At 38.4% G+C, this 27813-nt stretch overlaps 1 long non-coding RNA gene across 2 annotated transcripts in view; it reads right to left on the minus strand.

Moving 5' to 3' along the window:
• LOC136019425 (uncharacterized) overlaps positions 1-27813 on the minus strand; it is a 168511-nt gene that overhangs the window by 55642 nt on the left and 85056 nt on the right. For both annotated transcript variants that reach the window (XR_010614868.1, XR_010614869.1), the window contains exons 2-4: positions 13978-14139; positions 13470-13624; positions 1503-1687 (exon numbers count right to left, since the gene is read on the minus strand). This is a non-coding gene — a long non-coding RNA (uncharacterized LOC136019425). The remainder of the gene's footprint in view (positions 1-1502; positions 1688-13469; positions 13625-13977; positions 14140-27813) is intronic.

Here is a 27813-nt window from a genome sequence, read left to right on the forward strand (position 1 = left end):
ATCTCCTTCAAAGAAAACCATTCCTACTTCAATCAACAACAGTTTTTTAAACATGGGAGTTCATAAGGAAACGGAGGCTTTGCATTTGAAAGCCTACAATTAAAAACAACATTATAAAACTGCATAAAGCCTTCAAATCATATTTTGGGGTGGGTTTTTTGCCTTAAGTCAGATTTGGAAAAGCTCCTTTAGGTCCCATGAACTTGAGAATCATTTATGCTTTGTAGTATTTTAACTCAAACCTTAAATAAGCCAAATTAGTTGTATTTCTATCCACAAGAGATGAACTGACTGACTGCCTTTGAGCAGCCAGAAGCAAAAGGGATTAGAAAGACGTGTTATGGTTCACCCAAGTTAAAATACAAAGCCAATTTCTATAGAATTATCTGGAAATTTGATAAAGCAAGTCACAAAGCTATGATAATTAGCATTTAAGATTTAGACAATACTTGCAGATTAAATTCATATAACTTTAGAATCTAAGATTTGCTACATTCTAGTACAAAATAGTTTAGAAGAACTGTTACCTAGAAGAAAATTATCTTTTTAATTTTTTCTAACATCTGGCCATATTTAAGAATAGTTTCTAACAACTGGCAAGACCAATCATAGTTTATGTAGAAAAAGATCTATGATTAGAGCTTTAGGCCATTTTTAAGAACCATATTCTATAAAAACCTTAGCTTTCACCATAACAGCTTCATAACATACAACAGGTGATAGCCATATTATGAAACAGTGGCTACACATGGGGTAATGGCTGCTTAACTGACAAAAACACTTAAGAAACAGAAAGAAGTTACAAAAGAGGGTTCACGACGCAGTAACTTACAGTTGCTAAACCCCAAGTTTCAGATGCGCAAGACCTCCTCAAATTCTAATTCCAGTAGTGCCTGCATTTTTCCTAAAAAGTCAAGTTTTCCCAAACAAATTTTAAATTCCAGCCTATATTAGCAGTTCATGGTGTTCCAGTTCTTGACTCTGCATGGGTTTTCAAATTAGATACCCACATCACTTAGCACAAAGCCTCTCTCCACAAGGTATTTCCAAGAAATAGCTCTATTTGACAGCTCTCTTGGAATAAGAGTGTGCTTAAATTTCTCCAAATTCTGAAGAAAGGATGAACTCCTGCTCTTCACAGGGTTACAGATATTCTGCCCTTCTGGTTAAAACAGGTCCACTTTGCTATCCTCATTACACAGCAACTGTTTCATTTTCTTTCCTCACTGTAAACAAACATTCATGGGGGAGATTTTTCTCCTAATTTTAACGAAGGCAGAAAGAGCCACGTCATGGAAACACAGAGGCTTCAGCTGAGGTTGAAATTCCCTAGACTAAGTGCTGAATAAACATACTGTACTCTAGTCTGGCGCTTGAGCAAAGACTTCCCTCTTCCCTGACCCCGTCCGAGCGTACTCAGCAAAGGTTAAATGAAGAAAGTGAAAAATGGAGTTGAACTCACTTTATCAGAAATCATGTACAGATTTAACAGGCCACAATACCTCTCCAACTGATGTTAAAATGTCAGATGATACAAGTAGCCCGCACTCCAAATGTATCAGTGGTTTGATAACAAGAAAATTGTCTTTGCTGTAGATCCAGAGTCTAAGAGCCTTCAGTCTCATAACAGATGTTTGGCAAACCGCTTTTTGCTTTTTAAAGGTCATCTGTCTCATCCTTCCAGGTTCTGAAAGCAGAAGGTTAGAAGCTGTATAAAGAAAACACTGCAGCCTGTTCTGAGATTAAGGAAGCAATATGCAATGACAAAAACCAAGCCAGCTCCAAGTCTCATTTCTTACTATAACATGTTGGATACTATTATTCACTTCTAGTTTGCGTAAGAGTACTCCCATTAGCTGCAGAGAAACGTACGTGGCAATGCTTATTTCACAGAGCTGGTAATATTAATTTCTCTATAGGGGTAACTCCTTTTATTGTGTCACATCCAGAACACGACCTTTTAAATGCATAAGTTGTTACTGAAGAGAGAATCAAGCTTATTCTGTATGGATTAGAAAAGTAAACTGAGGCAGGCCTGACATTACAACAGTATTGGAGAATAAGAGTCTTGGAGACAAATGAGAGTAATATGTAACAGATGATACTTAATCTTATTATTTACCACTTTTAAATAAGAACCGTTTTAAATGACACTTTTGAACATTAGGGGAGGGGTTTTATTAGTTTAGTGACTTTAGACAGTTTTCTGTGCATTGGGAATCAAACAGTTTTTCTTCAGCTTCTAAAGAAAAATTACTGCTTTGGCCTCCATTGTTACCCTGTTGGCATTATTACTACTATCTGGCAAGCACCAAACCACAACTCTTCAATTCAGAGAGAGGAAAAATGAGGATTGTGCCATGGGAAAGAAAGCAAAGTCACACTGATTAAAAAATGAGACTTTGAGAAACACTTTAAGGCTGTTGCCTTCAATCTTTAAATCCTGACTGTATAGCTAACCACTGGCTTGTTGCTTCCCACTAAAATCAGAAGTGAAATCCTCTTTCACTTCTTCCTTTCAGAAGAAACATACCACTCATGCAGTGGTAGAGGTATTGAAGAACAGAGCTTCCCTTGCCACTACTAGTGCTGCATGCTAGTCTAAATCCTTTTAAATGCTCATCAAACAGAAAACAAAGACCGAAGTTGAGTTTTAGTTCAATGAACATTTTCCATGATTTGTCCAGTTTCCCTTGCACTGAGTAATGCAATTGGTATTACGCACACTGTACACCTGTACTGAACCCGTACAGTTCAATACTGTACGGGTTCAGTACAGCTACACCACAAAACTCACAGCTTTCATGGTAAGATGCTGATGTTACAAATACAAAGCTCATAGTGTCACCTCCTGGTACTCAACACAGTCAAAGTGGTAAATGTTAACAGCAAAACACAAAGTTATCTCCTGATTATTTTTAACTTCAGCACCACTCTCTGAAAACAGAAGCCATTAATTCTCTGTAGATGCTTAGCATTTGTCAGCAGAAATTGAGTGTCCACTGCACTAACTGTGTGGGAAAGGAAAGCAGATCTTAGAATCATAGAATAGTTAGGGTTGGAAAGGACCTTAAGATCAAGTTCCAACCCTCCTGCCATGGGCAGGGACACCTCACACTAAACCATGTCACTCAAGGCTCTGTCCAACCCAGTCTTGAACGTCTTACACTAGCATGCTTCCTGTATCTCTGCACATCCTTGCCATATTGTTATTCCGGGATAGTTGCCTGCCTTGAATTCCCTTACTGAATTTCTAAATCTTGACTGCCTGTGAAGGAAGCTTGACACATCTTTAAGTTAATTCTTTAAAACATTACTTTTCATACATGAAGTTCAGGCTTGCCTATTTATGGAGTAAGTTCCTCCTCAATCACCTTTCAAAAACCAGAAAAAAAGTATTCCACCATTCCTACTTTCTAGCAAATGAAACAGATTTTATTCCATTTTTATCTGGAACCTTTCTTCTGTGAATTACCCAAGTTTGTACCAGCTGTTCTGTTAAGGTCCTGCATAAGAAAAAATAAAAAAGAAAAACCCTGAATAACCTACCAAATGGTAACTGCTGACATTTTGTATTAAGCAAATTAGAAACAGACCTCAACACCATGTATCATCATCAGGGCTGTATGAAAATCAGTTTCTCCTGACCAAAGAAAAAGAAGGGACGTTTATGCCTTTTAAAAATCCTATGCTTTTGAAGAGGTCAGAATCCTAACTTCAGTAAAATATAACATGCATTAGTTGGCAAACCTGTGATATTACAATTACCTAGTTTCATATAAAACACACGCTGTTATGATAGCCACATTGGCCATCTCCTGTGCTCATCAGACCAACGTGTTTTGTGCTTTCCATTAAACAAAAGACTAAAGACAGAACATATTTAGCCATTCTAAATGTCACTTCTATAGTGTCCTCTCAATCTGAAGTCTGCATACTGCAGCAATCAACTTCCTCTGATATACTTTATTAAATAGTGCCATCCAGTGGTGACTCCGATCACAATGGTCTACAAAAACCACCTTAACATTAAATTCTTACCATCCATGCAACTGCAGAGAACAAATATTTCAACAGGTTTATATAAATATTTAGCTTATATTTAAGTTGAAGTTCCTAACAATGCTAAATTCCTGATGATATTCGGTCATGTTTTATGTTAGTTTCTGAGGCAGTAGTAAGCATTAATTCTCTGCTACGGCACAGGACACATTTAACAGGCACGGTAGGGTAGCAATACCAGTCCCAAATCGTTGGAAATCCTTGACAGCATTTGATAAAAGGAGAAGGGCAGTAAGTTTTACTATCAGAGGCTTTGGGTATGCAAAAGGGTAGGCAAGACAGCGAATAGGAGTGGCCTAACAATTTTAATTCTACCAATACACACATTACTGAATCCCCAACATAAGGTGAGAGAATCACGATACCATTTTATTTCACTTCCAAAGCACCTTTGTACTATTTGCTACAGACTGAAGAAAACTGTTGAACATGTAACATGTTAAACAAAAAAGCATTTAGAGATACCCTAATCTGCTTTCCAGATACACCTGTTGTTATTGACTGTTTGCAGGGAAGCAGCATTTGGTGCCAGAAGTACAGAAGTATGTTTATATGTAATAAGTAGAGAGCTGAAGAGCCATCAGCAGCCTCTCAGCTGCTTTGTAATTCTCCATGAATTGCCAGCATGAATCACAGTCCTCTTCAGGTAATGAAGACTTAGAAACTTTATTATATAGTGTAGCAATATAAATCTGTATGGCCACCCCATTAGCCTATCAAGGGAATAGGGTACTTCCTGGAAGTAGTTCAGAGCAAGTACCTCTATCTTTTTCTCTTTTCTTGACATTTCAGTAAAGAAAGTACAAGACGATGCATGTCATGTTTAATAGCCAAAACATACAGCCATGCATAACTCTGCACGTAAAGCATTATGAACAGCAATATACTGCATGTTTAGAAATGGGCTTTTATTTCTGTACGTAAACAGTCTGTATCAATAGAAGGAAAAGAATTTACAAACAGGTACATACTACAGTACTCAGATATCTTTAGGATTATGCCAAAAAAAGGTGAAATTAATATATTTACTGTAACCAATTAAAGTCAAAAGGAAAGGTACCAAAGTACAGTACCAAAATCTTTTCAGATGGTAACACTACATGCTATTTCTTCAATTATAATCACAAAAAAACAAGTGATGAACAGCGGCTGGATATGAAAGTTGTTCAAGGCAAGGAGAAAGTATAATATTCATCCAAGAGCAGCAAACTGTTCCATCACCTTTACTGTTACCTTATTTTTTACTCCTGTATAACAGAGCTGATTGTGGAATTCCATTCAACAAAGTTAGTTCTTCCCAGAGGCTTTGAGTACAGTGAGGAATTTAATTACACAATACTGTATTTACAAAATCTACAGATACTTGGAGATAACTAGAAATAATAATAATGGGGTATATTTGTACATATACCAAGAACATGAGTAAATTAAAAAGGAGTTCTCCCATCACTAACAGCTAAATATGAATTACGACAGAAAAACTCTTTAATGGGTAGGTTTTTTTGTTCAAGTCCATTCACAACTATTTAGTGAAGACTAGAGCAAGCAACAAAACCCAGAACAAATAAACCTCTCAAGGCACCAACAACCAAGAAGCCTCTGAAAACAGCCCTCCTGACAGAGTTTTATACAGAAATAAACTTGAGTAATTTAGCTAAAGGTTACTCATTAGCCTTTGTCAAACCGTTCACAGTAATGGTGACTTCCAGGCACATAACCCATCTCTTTGCTCTAAAAGGTAACAAACTCATTAGTATTTCTATTGGCTCAGTTAGTAAAGCTCTTTAATCCCTATGTCAACAAGAAAAGTCTTGGGAATGTTTTATTGATTAGCAGTTCTAACACAGATTGACACATTTCTACCCTAACGTCTACATTACAAGCCTGTTAAAATAAAAGCAGGATAAGATCCCACCCATCACACATGCCATATGCTCTGGAGATCCAGACAAGAAGTTTTAAACATGCAGAGAGCGTTGCTATTAATCAATGTATAAATATCTATGGCACACCTCCTGTTTTTACTGACCAAGACAACTTGAATCCTGCATCAGACACATGGTAACCTAATGACACCATGCCAGAGCCTGTAGCAGTTGCCTGATGTTTCCAAAGGCCTGGCAGCACCTACAGAACTGAATAGCCTGCAAAAGTGAAATTCTATTTCATAAGTTTTCTATTTCATAATTCAGTTTAAGTTCAAATTGTGATAACATTGCAGTTTTGGATGAGAACTCAGTGGCACTCAAAGAAAATCCTTTTTAAATGCTGAAATAAACATCAGTAATGTGTTACACTGAGGGCTTCTAACACTGAGCACGTCCAGCCAGCCTATGGCACCTCAAGACAGTCATACATACCAAAAGCAGGAATCTCCTCAAGTATATATTCCAGCATCCCTGTGATAAAAAGCAGCAAGTGAAAGGGCAGCTGGCTTTGGGGGGTCTAAGAGAAAGACCTCTCACCTACTTTGTCTCCATACCACGATTTAAAGTATTTAAGCACTTAAAACTGCTTTAATAGCTGGAGTAGTCTGATAACTTCCAGAACTTTCTTCAATTGGTATCTTAAAGAAGTTTCGCTTGAAGATATCAAACCCAGCATACTAGAAAGATCTGTGCTACCAGAACTTTCTAGAGTTTCACACATGGTGAGAGCAGCAGGTAAATTACCGCAATCTCCACTGTGTCTTTCTTCCTACTTGATTTGAAATAGAGATGAAAAGTAACTTTTGCGAACAAGCTATCCAAAGAATGGATAATTATAAGGCAAAAATGAGAGAGTAGGACCCCGAGAAGCCTGAAATTAAATGTAAGACATTTAGAGGTAAATAAGATAGGAATGGATCACATACAGACATGTTAATCTACCTTGGTCTTAATCTGCACTTCCTTGCCTTTTCAAAGCTCTAAGCTTTATAGAAGGTCTAAGCGTGTAAATTGGGCTGAAAACAGCAGAGGCATTCATTTTTCACTTATGCAAGTGTGTTTGTGAATACACACCAAAAAGAACTTTACAGACAAAGGATGAGGAGCAACAAATTGCTATTACCTGAGAAACAGAACATGCACCCAAGTTTCTGAGAAAGAGTTTAAAGCATTAAAACAACTACATTAGTACTGAAGCTGGATGCTGCTTGATAAGCTTAGGATTTAAAAGTGAGAAAGAAATGGCAAAATTTCACCTGCAGCTGCCCATTTACATGTTAAAAATAGCAAACCTTACAGTCTGACAATCTCAGTGTTACAGTGTTTAACAGTCCTAGTGAGACTCCATTGACCCTTCTCCTCCAGGATAATTAAAATGTCGGTATAACATGGAGATAGAGCTGCATCCCCTTGCCTGTATTTCTCCACTTAATGGAGTGAATCTGAAAAAAAAAACCAACAGCCTACAGATCATAAAAGTGCTCATTATATTAAATGAGTGGGCACTGGGTGACCATCCTGGTTAAGTCCCTTCCAACATCACGTACTCTGTGATTCCTTGAACTCTACTCTCTTACATACCCATATCGCTAAGTTCAAGGCAAAACTAATTTTCAATGTTTCTTTTGAGGTCAGAAATATTACAGAGAAAAACAATCAGAACTGCATGACATTTGCATACATTTCTGGTCGGATTTTGTTCACAGCATCTGTGCAAACAGATGCACTGGCCATTCTTCTCATCAGCTAGTTCACAACAAATAGATCCTGAATTTTAGTAGCATATTCCCTTACGTACCTAACAAATCTTAAACTGTTTCCACCATGTGGAACCTTCCAGCTACCCAAGAGGACATGCTGCAGAAAGTCCTGGAGAATAAATTCCTCAGAGTGCCTTTCCCTCACTGAGGTCTTTCATCACACTCTCAATATCCAGTCAAGCTCAGTATCATTAAAACGGAGCTCCTGAACTTCAGGCCCACGAAAGTCCCCACACAATCTCTTCTCTCTATCACTCCAGGCACAATTAAGTATCCTTTCTCTGCACTCAGAAAGTCAGGCATCCCAAGGCAGGGATATCTCAGAACACATATTAGTGTAAGTTTATATAAAAATCTCTTGGGATTTTACTCTCACGCCTGCACTACATTGGCATAATGATTCATGGGTGAGTAGTACATCATCCAACCTTAAGTTACTGCCAAAAAGTACCCTGCACCTATGCACACATTAGTAATACAAACTAATCAAACAAAAAAGAGCTGAATTATATAAAGAATTAACAGATAAACCACTCCATTTCTGAAATTCTGTTATGCCCTTTTATCTACAGGTGCATAATTCACCATGCTGAATATAACTGATAATAATTTTAAGAGGGAGCAGTCCTGCTTACAAATGACAGTAAAGGCGAGACTGGCCAAATATCGCATGTTGAAAACTACGAAGTGCGAGATTTTGGAATAAAACTAAAAATGGGATGTTCATTTACATGATTTTTCTATGTCCAAAGTCTTAGAGATTGATTATCCTTTTAGAGTTTTCTGCAACAAGGTAAATAAACCAGAATATTAGCTGCCCAAAATCCTGTAAAAATTATTCTAATGAATTTCATCTTTTTATAGGCACGAAAATGTAATTAGTTTCTTCTATCTGTGCCAACAGAATTAGTAATGTATTAATTATTGCAGCATAAAGGCAGAATATAACTGTTAATTAAACTCAAAATGTTGTTTAATAATTATTCTCAAGAACATAGATTTTACTAATTAAAGTATTATTGCTAAATGTTATAATTTCTCAAGCTATTTCACACAAATAGTATTCAAAGCAATTAAATAATCAGTTGAGCAGAAATAGTCAGATGATAGAAGCTGTGCAGTTTGGAAACAATTTTGGCTCCTTGCTTTTATATTTTAAAAGTAAATGCTTCTGCCCTAAAAATGTGTTGGTACTTCATAAATATTCATTCAGCAGCACCTCCAAGAGAACTGAATGCATTTCCTCATCCCTTAAAAATCAAGATGCAGTACAGAAGTGTACTCAAAACTGGTATATAGAGCCAAAAAATTATTTCAAGGTATTCACTCAACTTAATTGTACAAGTAAGTTTGCAGGATCAAGCAGATCTGCTGAAGCTTGTACCTGCGCAGAGTGGGAGAGAATTAAGATACAAAGGAGAACAGGTAGCAAGGGAAGGAAGGCAAAGCCATAACGTGTGCAGCCAGAGATGCACTGCTTCCAGGAGCAAAGCAGTAAAGAACATACAATGAATTTAAACAAATAGAACCACATGGAGAAGACCTCCATCACCGACATTTTCCTTAGCAGGAAGAAATCTGAAAGCTTCTCCAGTTTGGCAAGTGACATAGGTAAAAACAAACATGCAAAGAAAACAGCAAACACACGCAACCACAACAAGCACACAAACACAAACACACATGCAGGTGCTCACTGCTTGGAAAGGATCATGACAATCTTTTCTTTGGCCTGTATAAATCCCTGACACGAGCTTCCCTAGGAGTTCAAAGCACAAGCTGCAATGCTCCTGCCAAATAGAAGATTCCCTAAGTAAACCAGTATTACACTCCAAGTTTACATAGGAGGCTTACTGAAAAGCTTGCTGAAGGACGACAAATTCCCTGTACTTTGGGGATTATAAATACACAGACAGCATCTCCTAGAGTTGTGAGCAGTTTCCAGACTTGGCAACTCTTTTAAAGGTCCTAGAAGATTTGCTAGACCACAGCCTCTGAACATGGTGGATAATAGAAAAAGTGGGCCATTAAACCGGAGAAGAACATATAAAAATAATTATTGCAGTCTAAACAGGAGAGAAATACTGACTCTATTCTTCTGGGAAGAGCAGAAATATAACAGCTGAAACACTGGCCATTCCCTTTATGTCATTACTAAGTTCCTCCTAGGTGGCTGCAAAAGAATACTGCTGTGTTGGTCATTAAGTGGAGTACATCGTCCATGTACATACATGCACTTCTGCAGATTATGATACACTACAGTTTGCCCTCCAGATCTAGCCTCTCTTTTTTCAAAGCATGTAAGGTGCAAGTAACAGCAGCTTTATCTAGTAAAAGCAGTTGTAACCCAGTACCTGGAAAGAGACTAAGAGTAGTTGCCTGTAAAAGTGTAAGGGCACACTGCCAGCATTCAGTGACCCATGAGATCTCAAAAGCTTTGAGCCAGAGGGACCGCTCTCTTAGAAATCACTGATGGATTTTATTTCTATGAATCGCCAACTTTTTATTCAATATTCAGTTCCAGCCTTTATTTACTACACACTTTTCAAACCCGCATTTCTGAAGCTCCCTTTTCAATGGGAGCTTTGGTTGATAGAGCAAGCAATCTGAACTCCAGTATCCTAAAACACTTTTGAGAAAGCATAATCCAAACAAAACAGACTTCATAACATCACAGTTATTTTTCAGTTTACACAAGTAACTTATTTTCATCACCTGTGAATACCACAGAATGATTGCTGTAAAAGAAAACCAAGCACCGAAACCGTCTAATAAAACATCTAAATGGAAAAGCTGACTGCAGAAGTACAAGCCACCAGAATTCTTGTAAGCATCGCATTGTTACCACTAGGAATAAGGTGCCTTCTGGAATTTTAAATGCAGCATTTCTTTCCATTTCAGTCTTGACATCTAGTCTCTCCAAGTAATCGTGTGCTAGACACAAAAGCAGCAACTGGAACAGTACTTGTTACTCTCATCTGGTTACACTGTGAATTCCTCTAAGAAAAGACATCTATCAAATTTTTGCAAGATAAAGGTGCAATATGTGTTAAATAGGCGCAAGGATTCTGCCCCTTGAGGCACCTGGGTTTGGGGGTTGTTTGGGTTTCTTGAACATTACCACAAAAAGCTTTCATTAAATGCCTTGTACATACACTGTCTTAACCCTTTCACTACAGTCTCAAAACAGGACAGACATAGCAAAACACTGAGAAGGAGAAAATGAAACAACAAAACACACAGCAAGCAAGCCAAAATAACCCGAATGTAGATGTAACTCAGTTTCTGGCACATGAGTTTTTCTTCTGAGTGGAGACTGGTATAAGACATGACCCTTTTAAAGAAGAGGCAGACTACTAAAACCACATTAACTTCATATGTAATGCACAGTGACTAAACCACAAATCAATTTCCTGTGGGTATATGGAGATACAGAAATAGGATTTTGTTCAACACCTATGAAACACAGGAGAAAACCCAAAGAACAAGAAGCAATCTTTTCTGTTCCTACACTCCTTGGAGGCAAGCCAGAAAAATGCAGATTTTTGAGCAGTCCTATTATTACTGAAGCCCACCCCAAAACCCCCCAAAACACAAACAACAAAACCCCCAGAGTGATCCATACCCAGAAGTCCAGATGTATGCAGCTGTAACACATCTTCGTAAGAAACTATTCCAGAACAGCCAATACTGCCATTTGATATTCTGTCTTGGTACCTACTGTACCCTCACAGGCACAAGCTCTAGTCACTGATGCCCCAGAAATTTGCCTCTTTCACCTTATCTCAACTCCACTGCACTCATACATGAAACTATCACCAAGGTGTGACCGTACCATTTAAGAAATGCACTAATACTAATCAACATTCGCTGCAATGTTTCAGAGTGGCACAGTCTGAAACAAGTAAGCAAGACAAAGAGAGAAAATGAGTATTCAATGGCACCATTAGGATTTTTTTAGCTTTACTTCAAGCTAATAGAGATTACAAGGAATCAAGTTAATACACTGACCTAGCAGTCCACCCAGAAGTGATTCCACATGAGATTTAGAAAGCCCAGAAAATGCAGGACACATCCAAAGGTACTCTGAACCATTCTGCTCTAAAAAAGGATTCAAATGTAGGTCAGGTGCTCATAACAGCTTTTTTCATGCAATTTTTCCATTCCTGCACAGTTGAGAGAATGAGCTTATCGACATGGTACCAGCATGGCATACATGGTGTCAGACAAGGAACAGCTTGAAAGCTTCAGAGATTAAGAGAACCACCCAGCTGAGAGCTGGTGACAAAGGCGGCTGAATAAGTTTCCTGTATTGATTCCAGTTTGGAAGAAATCTACCCCAGATCCACCAACTAAAACTTCACAGTTTTATGAGAGAGATTTGGTGATTCTATATGTGGAGCACTGTAATGGTGGTACTTGAACCACGAAGTTGTTCTCATTTAAGTATTTCTTCATTATTGAACTGGGATGTTTGGGGGATTTTTTGTCAGAAATGTTCACAGAATATCTTGCTTGAGGCTTAGCCCTCAAATTAACTCTTATCAACAGTAATTTCCATAGTCCCAGATTAACAGATACCTGTACTTGAAAAGGTTGTCTTATGTCTTAGACAGCAGCACTCTGCAGGTGGTTTTGACCTTTTACAGATGCCCCAATCCTGCCCAGCAGGTATGGGAAGAGGTGATCTTTTACAACAGTCCACAGGCCCTCAGGAGGTTGAAACAATTCATTTTATTGTAAACTTCCCTAAAACTGTCAGGAGGAACTCAAATCTTGGCAAGTTCTCATTCAGTATCTGAATTAGAGGGAGAAAAGGAGAAAGGAATGAAAGAAGGAGAGAAAATGAAGAAATAGGATCACTCTCCTGTGGTTCCAGAGACATCATCTTGGTCAGCAAGCTGTAGTCCTTTAAACTGTAAACCTTTTAGTTACAACCCTTTTATTCCTGTCAATTACTGACCCCTCCAAGGCCCAGGGCAGGACCTCGCCAGGCAGATCTCCAGCCTCAGGGCAGACAGCACAGGAAAAAATCACCCGCCATCCTGCAGCACAATCCCTGCTCTGCCCCACAGCCTTCACCCCAACAACAGCGCCCTGGGCATCAGAAGGGGTGCTCAGCCACCATCAGGTCCTTCTGTCTGCTGAGCTGCTGAGACATGCACAAAAAGGGTCTCCTGACCATCACAGCATACCAGGAGTTAATGTTACAACTTATTGTGACAAAACTGAAATCTCATTGTGAACCCCAAATCCTTGTCACTGACAATCTGACGCCCTGTGTTTGTGCTGTTCAACGTTCAAGAATTGAGCTGGAAAATCTGCTTTCATCCCTCTTTTCATGTACCAAATGAGAAGGAAGATACACAGCTTTGAATGCTTCATATTTTGAAGAATAATGACCATCAGATAATCTGCTAACATCATGTTAACGTATTTCATTACCCCCCCAAAAAAAAATTGGAGTTTTTATTTTCTAATTATGTATTATAATAAATATGTTAATTATTTTGCAAGTTCCAGCTCCAGTATTCACTTAGAAATGGTAAAAACTACGTTCCTGCTTAGGAAATAAAGTGATCTATTTAAAGAGTGTAGGAGGGAAAAAAAGTAGCCGGTGGAAAGAAATCTATAAATTTAAAAGTATTTATCATCCTATCCAAGCTAACTCATACTGACCACTTCAATGCATTAATGGCTTAAGGTTCAAGTACTCACTCACCTTTGAGGCTTGAGAAGGAGGTCTTTCACTCTTCCATTCTCATCATCAATACACAAATTCTGCTCAAGTCCTCTCTTTCTATAATGCTTTGTTCAGAATCATTTCTACATACAGTTGGATATTCTGACAGCTCATGGGACTTGAAGGCTCGCTCCCTTGTGTGAACATGAAATGATGTTACAGAGAAGATAGGAAATTTCAGCTACCAGAGACAAGCACCTGAGAAGATCATACTCATTAAGAAAGCCTAGGACTGGCCTCTGCCTCTACCAGTCACTCCCATTATATGACATAAGTACAACATGAAAATGATTATTCTGAAAGTCAATTTCTTAAAACGAGCTATGAGTTTTGTCTGGATGTCAACACTGGCATGAAAGACAAGGTTTTGGGGATGCAGTGCATTATACAGGCCTCAACTAGGGAGTGAGAGAGTTACACTAAGTAACGAAATACTCACCTAGCAATACTACCATGGGGAAAAAGGCACTAAATCCCATTTAATTACCTCTGAAAAGCAGCAGTAAACACATACTCCTTCTGGATTCCAGCCTTGCCTCAGCCATCTCCACACCATAGATCATACTGCGCAGCCACTGCTTTCCCATTTGTGTTTCAGCTTGTTGATGGTATGATTTCAACAGAAGGATTCTGGGCTGCCTTTGTCCTCCTGTAAGAGGAAGGACAAAGAGTAACCTTTTTCAAGCTACACCAACTGGGGTATTCAGCTCCTGCAAGCCACTGAGTAACATAAAAACTTAAAGCAGAAAGCTAAAATCTTAAATCCTGCCTTGGAATACTTTTCCCATCACCACCAGATGCCAATTTCAAGCCCAACAACGCAGCAAGCGTATGTTGTTTACCTACTTTGCTTGTTATTATCTCTTAATGCCAAGAGGGTCAAAGGCTACTGCTATTAGAGGAAATGCAGTGCACTTTTTATTACCATAATGCATCAGGAAATTCAGACTGAGCTTTCAATATAAGCATGGGTACAAAAGGCCAGCAATTTTTAAATGCTGCTTACCACTTAACAACTGTTTTTCATTTTGATTTGGCAATACAAACTAAACCTCTGTAGTCCAAGCAATAGAAAATCTTTCTATATTATTTCAAGACAATCACTGCGGTAAATGCACAGAATCATCATCACCACATGCAAAGCTACTTGATAGAGAAATTTGGAGGATATTCAGCATTAAAGTCTTGTGCTCTACCTGCACTTAAAATTTTATTAAATGCAACACCTTTCTTGAAACAAAATACACACTTCATCTTTTTTAATAAATTAATCATAAAACAAGTAATAAATGAAAGCTCCATTTTGCTGGTTTGATCAAATCACAATTTCATCAGAGTTTGGTTATCAAAATGGAAATCATTCATCATAACACCTTTAGTGACAACCACTTTACTGTAAATGGGCAAATTCTAGATAATGCTTTCATGTACCTACTAATGTAACAGTGTGGTAATTAGTGAATATATTCTTCAGCCTTTTGACTGATGTTCAAAAGCCCATGATTAAAAAAAGAATACTGGAAAACTAAATACCTAATACCTACAATGCTGGCTGTTCTATATAAAGCTTAGATCATTAACTATTACAACCATGTTTAGCTAAAACAAATCCACAGTCCACCTTAAATGCATTCTGGGTTTTGTTACACAGTTCAAGAATTGTTAAGATGTCATTTAAAGTCACACTAAGAGCATTAAACGCAATGTATAACATTTTATTAAAACCACTAAAAAGTCATTAAGCTTTAGATTTTGGTTTAAAAGGGGAACTTCTTTCACTTGAACTACAGAATATTTTCTCTGTCCCCCCACTTCAGCTAGTGAGAAAAAGGGATCTGTGAAAGCAAAGCATTTGCTTAAGCTTGTTCTCAGACTACAAAGACTTGCCTAGAAGCTCATACCATGGGTTCAGGGGAACCTCCCTCCAGTTTCATTCCCCGGCCACTGACAAGTTGGTACATTGCGATGGTAAAAGTGGCTGCAGTCTGCACAGAACTGGGACATGGGGACTCATGTCAAGATGTAAACTTTCAAGATCCATTCCATCACAGGACACTGTCTCTTCCTCAGTTTTTCTGAGGAACATTAACCCTAGGAACTCCATAAAGTACTACAATAGATGCCTCTCGTCTTCTATTCCCTACTGGAAATCTTTCAGTATTTGAAGAAAAAAAAAAAAAAAACCCAACAAACATTGTTATCTCCTTCTTGCAGACACTTTCAAAACTTTGGCTGTTTTTCAGGTATTTTGTTTGGAATAAATAGCATTTAAACTAGAAAGAATTTGATTTGTGGACAGCTCTCCTCTCTACTCATTGTCTACTTAAAATTTCAAGTGTGCTAGAATTGAATCTCACAGTCAAAACCTAAAGGAGCTCAATATTCTTCTTACAGCAACCAGAGGGTTTAACACAGACAATGTGGGATGATTGATGATATTCTTCTTCTTCATCATTACCTTTGAGAGCCACTCTTAGTAACCTGAAGAGGATAATAAACCTCTGGAAAGTAGGGTTTCTAGTCAGATAGACTTAGAGACATTGACACTGGATTAAACAACTATTTTCTGTTATTTGATACTGTTTCCTCTTTTGTTGTTGCTCTGATTTCTCTGACTAATTTCTCTGTGGACACTACAGGGTGAGAAGGCACTCAGTCCTCAGTGGTGGACAGTAAAATTAAGTTCAAAAGCTGGGTGTTTTTTTTCCTACACACTGAAAGAAAGAATTCCAAAGACATTATATTTCACCACTGCTTATTTCTGCCATTCCACTCTCCATGTGTTAAAGCTGGGTTTGATTGTCTGGCATCATCTCCATCTACCATCAGAGATGAGATCGTTAACAACAAAAAGATTATGGAGAACTGCCACACTGTTGCCTTGATAACCAAAGTTCAACAGCCAGAGCCTGCAGTGATACAGGAAAAAGACTACAAAAGTCAACGTGATTCTGCCTTGTTCCTACTGCCATGAAACTCTGACAAATCTTATTGTCAATAATAATCCCACAAAGGATCCAGACAACTTTATCAAGCCTATAATCTTCCTCCTGATTTTTAAATGACAGCAAACAAGCTTCTGACAATATGAGCAAAGGTGAAGTAAACCTTCTTCTGGACAAACTGCATGGCTGTGGGAATAAACACAGATTCTAGTTCTATTTACCCTCTCGTATCTTTTCCCATTCCTACCACATTTAATTGAGGTAGCTACACAGCTTTTGTTTCAATTTTTGGATTAAAACTGCAAAATCAATGTTGAAAAAAAAAAAAGAAATATGTATTCTGTTACACTCCTAATAATAGTAAAGAGCAATAAACAAAACAGACCTAACACCACTAAGTTATTTTGCATAAAGTAGAGGATCCCATATCCGCTCCTTCCTTAGACACGTTATGATTTTGGAGTTAAAACACAAAGTAGACATTAGTAGTTAGGGAGTTTGCATTGACCCTTGTTTCTATCAGAGCATTTACTTCCAGGTATTCTCCCCTTCGGCTGGCTGCTGATGTCCCCTGTGGCCCTCAGAGCTCAGCATCAAGCTCCCTTTGGAAGACAATAAAACAATCAAACCTGTGCTCTCACTTAAAACACCATGCGAGCTCTGCCAGCAGTTGAAAGCCTGGCTCATGCACAGCCTGACACTTGGCTACATTTGTTAGAAAACTCTTCTTAAAAGAGGACACTGTCATCCAGGTGAATATTCTTCACTGTAAGAACATTAGGTTACAGCCTTCCTGCTCCTTACCTTTTCACCATTAACATTCTTGATCATACAGAATGCAATTCTACTTTTTTTCTCTTGAAAGATACAGTTTCTCTCTTTAGTTAGCTCTTCACTAGCTGATCATATCTAAATGGAACACCATGCTCTGAACCCTAAAGAAATGGTTTGATGTGCCAAGGTACCATTAAGCACGGAGTTATCTTCTGAATTTTCCCCCTGTTCTGCAGCCCAGGGCACAATCCATGTGTGGTAGTTTCACACACTATCTACTAACTGTGGTATTACTTTCCAAAAGACAAGAGCAGGTTACATAGATTTTCCAAGTAGGTCATTCACTCTTCAAATGAAGAATGGCTGACATTCAGAAGCAACACTCATATAGCAGTGGCAGCTGTTGTCAAGAATATCAGCTGCTTCCAGCTTTGCAGTATTGCAATGACATTTTATACCTGTCTTGTTTTGATCTACTGCAGATTTAAAATGACTGGGCACATACCCTTAAACGCCAGTACCTTCCCACTGGGATGTCACCAGTCACCATTACTTACAACAGTTACATCAGTATGTGTCAGTATACAGCTTAAGAAAGTTTGTATTCTCCACTGTTAGCTATTAGATTCTGTGTTTCTAACTTTAGTAGCTTCTCCTTCTCAGTCACATACAGTCAGAATACTTTCATGTGCATACCTTAATATGTAAAATTATGTAAATTCTTTTATTTCAACATTAAGATATTTTGGTCTGCAATATTTACATACAAAAAAGCTATTTCAAACCTAAATATTTAGCAGAACCTTCTCCACACCCTGATTAGAGGTCTTCCCAGAAAGACTTGCACAACCAGGTTTAAAACTGAAGGGAAACAAACACAGTTCCTGTTATCTTCATTTTCCAATTCTCAAATATTTCAAAGATACCATTTTGCAAAAAGCAGAGCTCCCAAAGAAGAGTACACTGTAGTCTAATCTTCATACTGTTACAGCGATCTCTAGAAAAGTTGGCACATTATCCAAGTCATAATCCACACTAATGTGCTTATGTTAATTTGGAACACCATAGATGAGTTTTCCAGCACATAACACTTTGTTATTGTAGGGGAAGACTCACTTGATATAATTATGCCAAAACACTTATTTGAATGACATTAGCTGCATTTGGAAGGAGGAAAGGGACAAATCAATCCTCCAAGTTTCAAAAGACCAGTGTAAAAATACAATCCCCAATTTGCTGAAGGCTAAAAAGGGGTGGTGGGGGAGGTGGGCAAAAGTAACTGAAGTTTGAAAGAATCACTAAATCTCAATAGGATATTATCCACTGTGAACTGCAATCCTTGCTTACACCTTTGAAACAGCACATACATGGTGTTTTACAGTCTATCCACTTACCAGGAAAATATGCGTAAACTAAATAAGGAATTCCTCCCTCCAAAAGCCAGTTTGATTTGGGTAGTCTAGCTGTTGTCGTAATGGTCTAAGTACTTAAGCAAGAAGTTCATTCAGCTTAGCTTGTTTTCTTCCTATGTTGTGCAAGCCCCACTGAAAGTGACAAAATTAAGCATCTGTTACTTGTAACTTTGCTTATGCAAGAAGCTGAGCACAAACAAGGCCCAACTTATCTCAAATCCTCTCTCAACCTGAAAAAGGGTCTGCCTTCTCCTTTCTACATGACAAAAATCTCATGAAGCGATTCAGTCACAGACCAAATTGCTGATTGTTACATTTTGCATGGAAAGTCAGATTGAAAATATTCCTCTTTGACTGCAGACTGGTGATACGATTTCTGTAAGGAATAAGTACCTACAGGTCTTCTAAAGTTCATACAAATCATCAAATGCTCAGTTTATTATTGACATGACAATAAAACAAACTTGAGAAAGTCTCAAACATTAAAATCCAAGCCCTCCCTGAACCCCAACCTCAGAGATTTATTTCTTAATTATGAAATTTAGGAACAGTTTGTTTTGATAAACTATCATTCTCTAAGTACACAGAAGTTCATGGCTTTTAAACTTACAGCTTTAAATTTATCTGTAGGCTGATTAGTAACATCTTCACTTCAAATCGGGACTGAAGTACACAGATTTAGGCATGTAATTAATATATTTTGCTCTATTTTTTACATAAGCTCAACTGGTTTTTATAAGCTCCAAGTTGAATTGATTCATAACAGTTATCCTGACAGAGTAAATTAAAATCCAATGTTAATTGCTAATAAGAGCAACACCTTGTGAGCCTGTCCATAGCCTAACAGCTTGTAACTCCTGGGTGTAGAGGGAGACAAACCGCGCATTTTCAACCATTGCAATGGCAGTTTGTAGATTCTGCCATTTTCTATATCCAGGGAACACGGGTTCTTTTCTCACTTGTTCTAGTATCAGAGGACTTATTGTTTTCATGTACACAATACTGCAGCGTATTAGAAAGAAACTGAATAATTTACTCATGTGATCAAGTACTTAAACAGGAAAGTCATCAGTTGTAGCCAACACCCGCTGAAGCCGGTAGACTGCTCACACATGCTTTCCTGTGTGTTCTGCAGGCGACAGCAGGACTCAAATAGCGAGTAAAAATAGCTTTTCCGAGCTCTACATTCACTGTAGTAAGGAATTCTTTGTGCACATTGAGTTCAGACAAAATCCAAGCTGAACAGAAAGGTCCTCGTTTTGTAAAATGGGTCACTGATCTAGTTCCCTTGCATATGTCCTGACTAATCAGACTTGATGGCACTGAACTATGAAAGGCTGAAAAAGAACTCCTAAATAGCTGCTTTTGAGCTAATTGACTGGTACTAGTCTTTTCTATTTCCAGAGTGTATTAAGGAACATTCTGTTGCTCTGATACATGGCCATCATCATGACATAAACACCATTATATTTCCTTTTTTGGCATATGTTTTTAAGATACAAAATATGTCAATATTTTATGGTAAATAACCCTCCTCAGCACTCTCTTCCATAGCACTACACATAGCAAGCACCTTACAAAGCAGAGTTTCCCCTTGTCCCCAAACCAGCACTTGATCGTAAAATGCCAAACAAGAGCCCTGTTCCCTTTGTTAGCTGATTTATTCTTGTAGCATTTTAGTTTCTTTAATTAAGCCGTTTGTCATTTCTAATACTAATTGCTATTCTGCTACATGATGATGGTAATTCAATATATTTGGGGAATAATGTTACTGTTCCTTCAAAACTGTTAAGCGACCATTAACACTCAAATGGCTCAATGCTCAAAGGGCCCTTAAATTTGGAACAATTTAACTCAGCGTTCTACAGTGTTAGTTTCATGCAGTATTACTGGCCACCCTCTCTACTTAAGCAGGAGCTATCTGCCAGAGTCAGAAAAGCAAGAGGATCATGCTTTTTATTACTTTAAAGTAATTGAGATGTAGAACACCCTGGAAAAAAAATTAAGTTTTTTCTCAATTCTTCCTAGGTCTAACTTGATAATGCGGAATCATTAACAGAACTACTACACTGTTCACCAAAGATGTAATATTCATTCAAAGGGAACAAATGTATAAGCAGTCTGCATTAAAAAGAATAGATTCTGACTTAAGAGCTTTATAAACTCTTATGACAATTCTTACTTCAGAATGGTAACAAAATGTTAAAACTCTCTGAAGGCTCCAAAACTTACTTTAATTGTATGTGCATGAGTGGTAATTGCTTCCCCCACACGCAACCCTGTGTGTGTAATTTGATTATCATTAGCCATGAAGGACGGCAACCTTTACTTCAACACACTTCAAAAAGGTCTGCAAAATAAACTCCTAAATAATTAGATCTCATCAAGACATAACTAATTCCTGACACATGACACCGCTGATAACTGAACTTGCGATTAATACTAAGAAAGAGATATTATGCGAATGATTTATGAAAAAGGCTACAGAAGATGCCCTCATGCAATTCTTTCATTTCCTTGTGGAAATAAAACTATTCCATAGTTTTAATAATCCATTATTTCATTTCCTGTAAGATATTCCCCACTGATGCAGAATACTAGTAATGTTTATAACATTTCTCCAGCACGCTGTTTTTAAAGCGGCAATTCCAACTTGGTATTTTCCTCCTCTCCTTCGCCCAGACCTTTTGCTCCCGATTTATTAATTACTGTAAGAGAATTCTATGACTTGCTCCAGGCTGAGGGACTCGGGCGGGTATGAGTGAGGGGAAGGACTTGAGGTTGCTCTCAGGGGGGCTGCCATGGCTCATCTTCAGGATCAAGTTTGTGTGAGGGGCAACAGATCAGAACTGACGGCGTTCATGAGTCAAACCTGGCAAGAACTCTTTTGCAGGCAGCACCACAGTAATCCTTACAACCACAGTTTCATTTAGCTTAGAAATTCTTCATCTGTTTACAGGAAGGAAAAGGGTTTAACTAATGAAGCCTCTGAACACTGTCTTTGGTTCATGTTTCTATCTCCTACCACACCAAAATACTTAGTCTCAATATGCAGTCATGCTAAAAAACAGAAGCACTGTACCATGCTTACAGTGAGAATTACAACTAAAAATAGACTGATCTTGTACAGTAATTAATTTCTGGAATTCACTGAAGCTTCTCAAATATTGCATCAAAACTGAGTCTATGATTAATATGCAGCTTCGTGAATCTAGCAATGTTTTCATGAATATAACACTGAATGTAACAATAAATGCAAACCCAAACGTGAGGTACATATACAAGGCACTGCTTTCACTAACTACCTGTAGGCAACTCATGACAAGCCCACTGTGAGCCAGTTGAAGTGCAAAAATTCAAAACTTGGAACATATCTCAAATTCAGCAGCTGGATAAGATCTTGTAGCTTCTGTGCTCATTACTCACATGGTGATACAGCTTTTGGGCTTGCTTTCAAAATGTTCACTATGCAGAAAATACCTTTTAGTTAGATACAGGTTTTCTGATTTTATGGAAACAAGTCTACTTGTGCATCTAAAAACATCTTAAAGCTTTGATATGTACACTCTGTACCAGAAAACACTGACACTAAAAACTACTAAGCAAGAGCTGGCTAGAAATTAACCTCAAGAACAAAAAACTGTGACGTGCATACACCTTCAAGAGGAGCTCAAATACTGCAAAGAAGAATACAGCAAAGAACTAAAGAGTAAAGGGGGAAAAAAGGTAGCACTGAACACTTGATTTAGGTGTGTGAGTATGTATCTCTATGTCTTCTCCACTTCAAATCCATTTTTTTGTTTTTCTGTTTGTCCACAGGACAAGTGGCTCAAAACATCCCCAAGATGAAAAGGAAAGATACCTGATATTATTCCTCTTCATTCCCCAGCATAGACACAGGTTGTAATTCTTGGACAGTAATTCTTAGAAATGAAAACATCTGCTCTAAGGTCTTTCCTTAAGGAGCCTTCTCTCCTCCAGGCTAAACAAGCCCAGATCTCTCAACCTGTCTCCAGAGCAGAGCTGCTCCAGCCCTTGAACATCTTCACGGCCTCCTCTGGACTCACTCCAACAGGTCCTCTGCACTTACTCCCAACAGCCAATTCCTTACCCATCCTGTGGTCCAACTATCAAGCCCATCTCTCTCCAGTTTAGAGACAAGGATGTCATCTGGGACAGAGCCAAACGCTTTGCACAAGTAGATGATGTCAGTCACTCTTCCCTTATTCACCAACCCTGTTGTATAAAGCCACTAATTTGCAAGATGCAATTTGCCCTTAGTGAAGCCATGTTGGCTGTCATCAATCACCTCCTTAGTTTCCATGTGCCTTAGCACAGAATCACATAGTATTTAAAGATTACGTATAATCTGCAGTTTAGCAAGGCTGTGAGAAACAGACTACCAAACTCCGAAAAAGGACAGAAAAAACTAACTTATACTTTTAATGTCTGGAGACAATGGAAATAAGGGTAAATTTTAATTCATGAGGTTTTTTTCAGTATATACCAAGCAGCATGGAAAGATCCTTAATTTATTTCTTCTTACAGCTTAGTGTAAAGGTAAATAGACTATCCATTAGGTTTAAAATTGTATTTCATCAATTCCATTGGATATCCAAGACCTTATCATCACAATATTGGTTAAAGTATGGCAGCAGTAAATGTCATGTCTGTCAAGCTGTACTGTTCTGAGCCAATCCATGTTAGATTTACTCTGAGTAAATGTCAGTGCTATCGACAGCTCCCAGGAAAAGCAGATTTTTCTTTACAGACAAGCATTTAACAATAAATTGTCTGGCAAGTACAACACCTGCAAGCTAATGACTAGGTCTTGCTTCCTGCGATGATTTGAAAGATGTTATGCAACTGAGTTTTCATCTCAAGGCAGTTTTCACACTGGTACACTGCTACCTCTCCACCACTCCAAGATGACATTTACCAAATGGCTGCGTAGCCCAGCCTGTGTGTGCCTAGCTATTTCTAGCCACTTTGAAATGCTCCTTGGAGGCGCACTTTGCCAGCTACCTCAACCAGGAATATTCCATACAGTAAGTTCAATTCAAGGTTTACATCATCTGACCTCTTATCCCACTGCAAAGCCTGTCTTGAGCAAACACAGGAACTGACTGGCTGTGCCAGACACGTAGTGTTACTTGGATCTGAAGAGAAGCCAGAGTTAAGCTGCAGCTGGGAACTGCCCTCCCCATGATGCCGCACAGGTCCTGCCTCATCAAAGGAGCCACCTCTCCAAACGTGATTCACAGACGAGCACACTCCTTACTTGATCCAACACAGCTGATGCATTCTCCTATCATTTCCCCACGGCAATTCTCATATATTAGACACATAGAAAGCTGAGATAACCAGTTCTGTGTTACTTATTTACCTTGCCCATGCATGAATGTGCTTGGGTTTATTGGGGGTCTATTGTTTTTAAGACCTGCCTCTAATCCTCCTCCTTACAGATCCAGTCTAGAATCCCAGCCACTCTACGCAAGCTTGGCAAGACTTACTGCTGCATTTCACTACTGTCCTAAGATGTTCTCTTCTGAATAGAAACCCCCTTCAGTTGTTGATCTCCATTGCTCCTGGTCTAGGATATGTACCATGCAGCACTGACAAGCAAAAGCGTGAATCCATCAATCCACTTAAACTTACAGCAAGCTCCAGGAGGCAGAAATTACCACAGCCTCAGACTGTTTCTGTACTTTGAGGATAAAGTATTTGTTTCAGTCAATCTAAATCAATATTGAATAGAAACCAAAACTACCACTTTAACACCAGCCTTTCAAAGTCTCATTGTAGCTACTTTCTAGAATCATTTATTGATTTCTAAACAAGTTGAATGCATTTCGACTAAGAACTGCTTTCCATTTTATACTCAGTTTCTTAGCTCTCTGACACAAACAGAATATGACCACAAAATGACAAGGGCAAGCAAAAGCCTGCACATCGGAACCTTAAGCCATACTACCATCTCCAACACTGCCAGACATCTCTTCAGCAGGCATTAAAGAATCTGCATAAAGGGAAAACACCTAACATTATCTACTTCTAACCTGCTTCTAAATTACACTGATAGCAAAGGAACTAAATAACTCTTCTTCATAGTTAGGATTTGGATGTGCTGGGTTAAGCGTGCAGACCAGGTCTATGAACAGCAGGCTTCCCCTCTGCCCTTCACCCTTGGGTTGTTTAAAAGAGCATGAGACCTCACAGTGCTACCACAATAGGAACAAAACTGTAGGTAACTGACAGTATCAGAGCTGTCAGAGGTTGGGTTACAGTAAAAGTTAAGCTAATGCATTAACTCCATCCTTTCTTTTGAGAAAGAATCCACCCGCAGACTGCACTTGAGGATTGGTATGTTAGTTGCCATTGCTTCCATTTCCCAGACACACAAAGGACTAATAAAAAAAAAAAAGGAATCTCTCTCTTAAAAGGTCTTTGAGACTGTGTTCTTTGAGGAAGAGAATATCCAACATCTTGGGGTTTAGAGGAGTCTGTGCTTTGAGGAAAAGACAGCCCATACCTCTGGGGTTTAGAGGAGTTGCAACAAAAAGTCCTCTTTCAGGTTATCAGAGCTTATTCCATCTAAGAGTTTGCCGGGAAGGCTGCTTGTTAGCACTGTCTGGCAGAGAACAGTCAAACAGAGAAGGAATTTCACTTAGAGCTCAAAGAGCAGCTCTGTGCCTTGCCTGGAAATCTGAACAGGAGGTAAAAAGTGAAAACAGAGACAAGTTGGGCAGGCTTAAAATAGATACGATTCCCTGCCATTATGGGGAGAGGCACCATAAAACTGACATCCTTGGCAAAGTAGCCTGTCATCTTATGAAACTTCACAATAGAAGGCACCCTGAGCTCTAAAGCTGCTGCTTTCACCTTTACTTCTGTGAAAAAAAAAAAAAACCACCCTACAAATATAACAATTTTATAATCAGAATGGTGCTAAGACTGTGGCATGAGCAAATCTGGAATCTCTTTATGCTTTATGGCTGCTGAGATACAGGATTTAACCATCTCTGTGAGGGAAGTGAGTGCTGCCTGATGAAAACTCCCACTTGCTCCACTGCTGTGTGCACACAGCCACATTGTACTTCAGCAGGGCCTTCTCACACAAGCTGTTCTGGATATACTTTGAGCAGATGAATAGGCTTTCTGCCCTTAGCTGTTAAAGATCCCCTAAATCAAAGCCACACATAACTACAAAGTAGATTTCCACCTAGACCTGACCTTTCCATACCCCTTCTGAGCACCTGGTGTACTTCTGTATATAGATCAGAAATCTTTGTGTCACTCTTTATGTGCCTCAGCCTGGACCACAGTAACTTGGAAAAGGTAATAGCATCTTTACTCCAGACAGGTGTTCCCAAGTAGGTGTTCTATTATATTCTGCTTCATCTCTGAAAAGCATAGATTTTACTTTCACTGGTACACAGATGACAACTTTATTTAGAAAAGGGAGCTTATGTTTCAACCACATGGCTATGTATGGATTGCAAATCCTTCAGCTACGAGATGGAGAAGATTATGGATGTCTACAAGTTTAATCAACACCAGATTGGACAGATTTCTTAATCCTAGAATATCTTTCCTCACTACACTCCAGCAGAATGAATAAATCTGTAGCCATTGTTTCTGTAAGCTCACAGGTCACCTGCTTTATACATCCACCTCTTCAAGAAATGGGCTTCGGCAGGTAAAATTTATTGAGGTAAAATGAAATTTAGAAATGTAAAGCTTACGTTATTTCCTTTTACGCTGTATACATTTTATATATCACCTGTTTCCAACAGGAACCTACACAGCTCACACTCGCATGGTCTTAATTCTTATTCAGCCTTTAGAGCAAATCCTTCTAAATCTTGCAAACGTTACAGCTGCTTCCATAAAGTTGGCTAGTCAGGTTCTCAAAAAACTTCCATGCAGATTTCCTCCCACATTCCTGTACATTCCAAGACAAGGATTTTCCTATTTCTATTACAACTTGAGAAGACATTTTAAATAATATCCCTGCTGCTTGTGAGAAAAAGCTGAAGGGGTGAACCTGACTTCATTATGTGCAACCCCAATTTTAGCTCTCTTGTTTCATGACATATAAGGTATTTTTTTTTAGGGAGGAAAATAGACTATAAATATTTTACGCATAAATACGGTAATGTTACAAGCAATAATAACATCACAAGTCTGTGAAAGGACAAAATGCAAGTGATCAGAAAACACAGGTGAAGTGTAGGGGTTTTTACTGGGGTTTTTGTTAGTTTTATAGACAGGAATTTATCTCACAGGAGACAAAGTTTCAGCTGACAGATACTGTCCAAAAATCTAAAAGCCCTTAGTGACTGCCTAAGACTAAGGGGTCTGAAGACAGAAAAGGGTTTATAATACATTAAGCAAAGGCACAATGGTTAGATGTCTAAACATAATTATTTAATATCCCAATGAACTCTTGAAGACCCTGCATTTGTATCATTTCTGCATGGAAGACAAGCAGAGTCACAAGCTGTAAGTACAGATGGAAAGCCTAGCAACCCTTTAGATACTATTAGGAAGTACAGAAGTCGGACGTGCTCTTTCCCCCAGTTATATGTCGTTGCCATGCATTTATTACTCTAAATTATAAAATCTCAGATTAATTCTCTTATTTGTTGTATTTATTAACACATGGCTCAGGCACCTTTTTCACAGATGAACACCACTTGCATTAGAAGCTGTTTTCTCCCTCAACAACGTTACATACTTTAGTACTTGTGAAACAACTTCTCTCCAAACGAACATAATTTCAGCCATGTTGTCACATCCATGTTAGCTATTTAAAGATTTATTTACATTATTAGGCTGTCTTTAATGACATGATTTCCAGTAATATCCAAAAAAGTTACGCTGAAACCAATTCAAACTGACAGGTTCTGTTTGATCAATAGGAGATTTCCCAGAAAGAATTAATACAGCATCTGCTAGTTTGACTTTCAAAAATATTCCATACAAATATGTATTTAAAAGTATATCTTTCTTTTTGCTTTGAACAGAATCTCAACTTCCTCGGGTGTTTGGTTTTTTCTTTCTTGTAAGCTGAAAACACTGAGGATTTATCAAAGAGTTACTTATCAAAAGATACCAAAAGTTACTAAGCGGTGCATTTCTTTTTGTTAGTCCCAGCATTAACAGCCAGAGTTCGAGCATCATGAGTCA

Source organism: Lathamus discolor, chromosome 9 (genome assembly GCF_037157495.1).
Source record: "Lathamus discolor isolate bLatDis1 chromosome 9, bLatDis1.hap1, whole genome shotgun sequence".
Classification (NCBI taxonomy): Eukaryota; Metazoa; Chordata; class Aves; order Psittaciformes; family Psittacidae; genus Lathamus; species Lathamus discolor.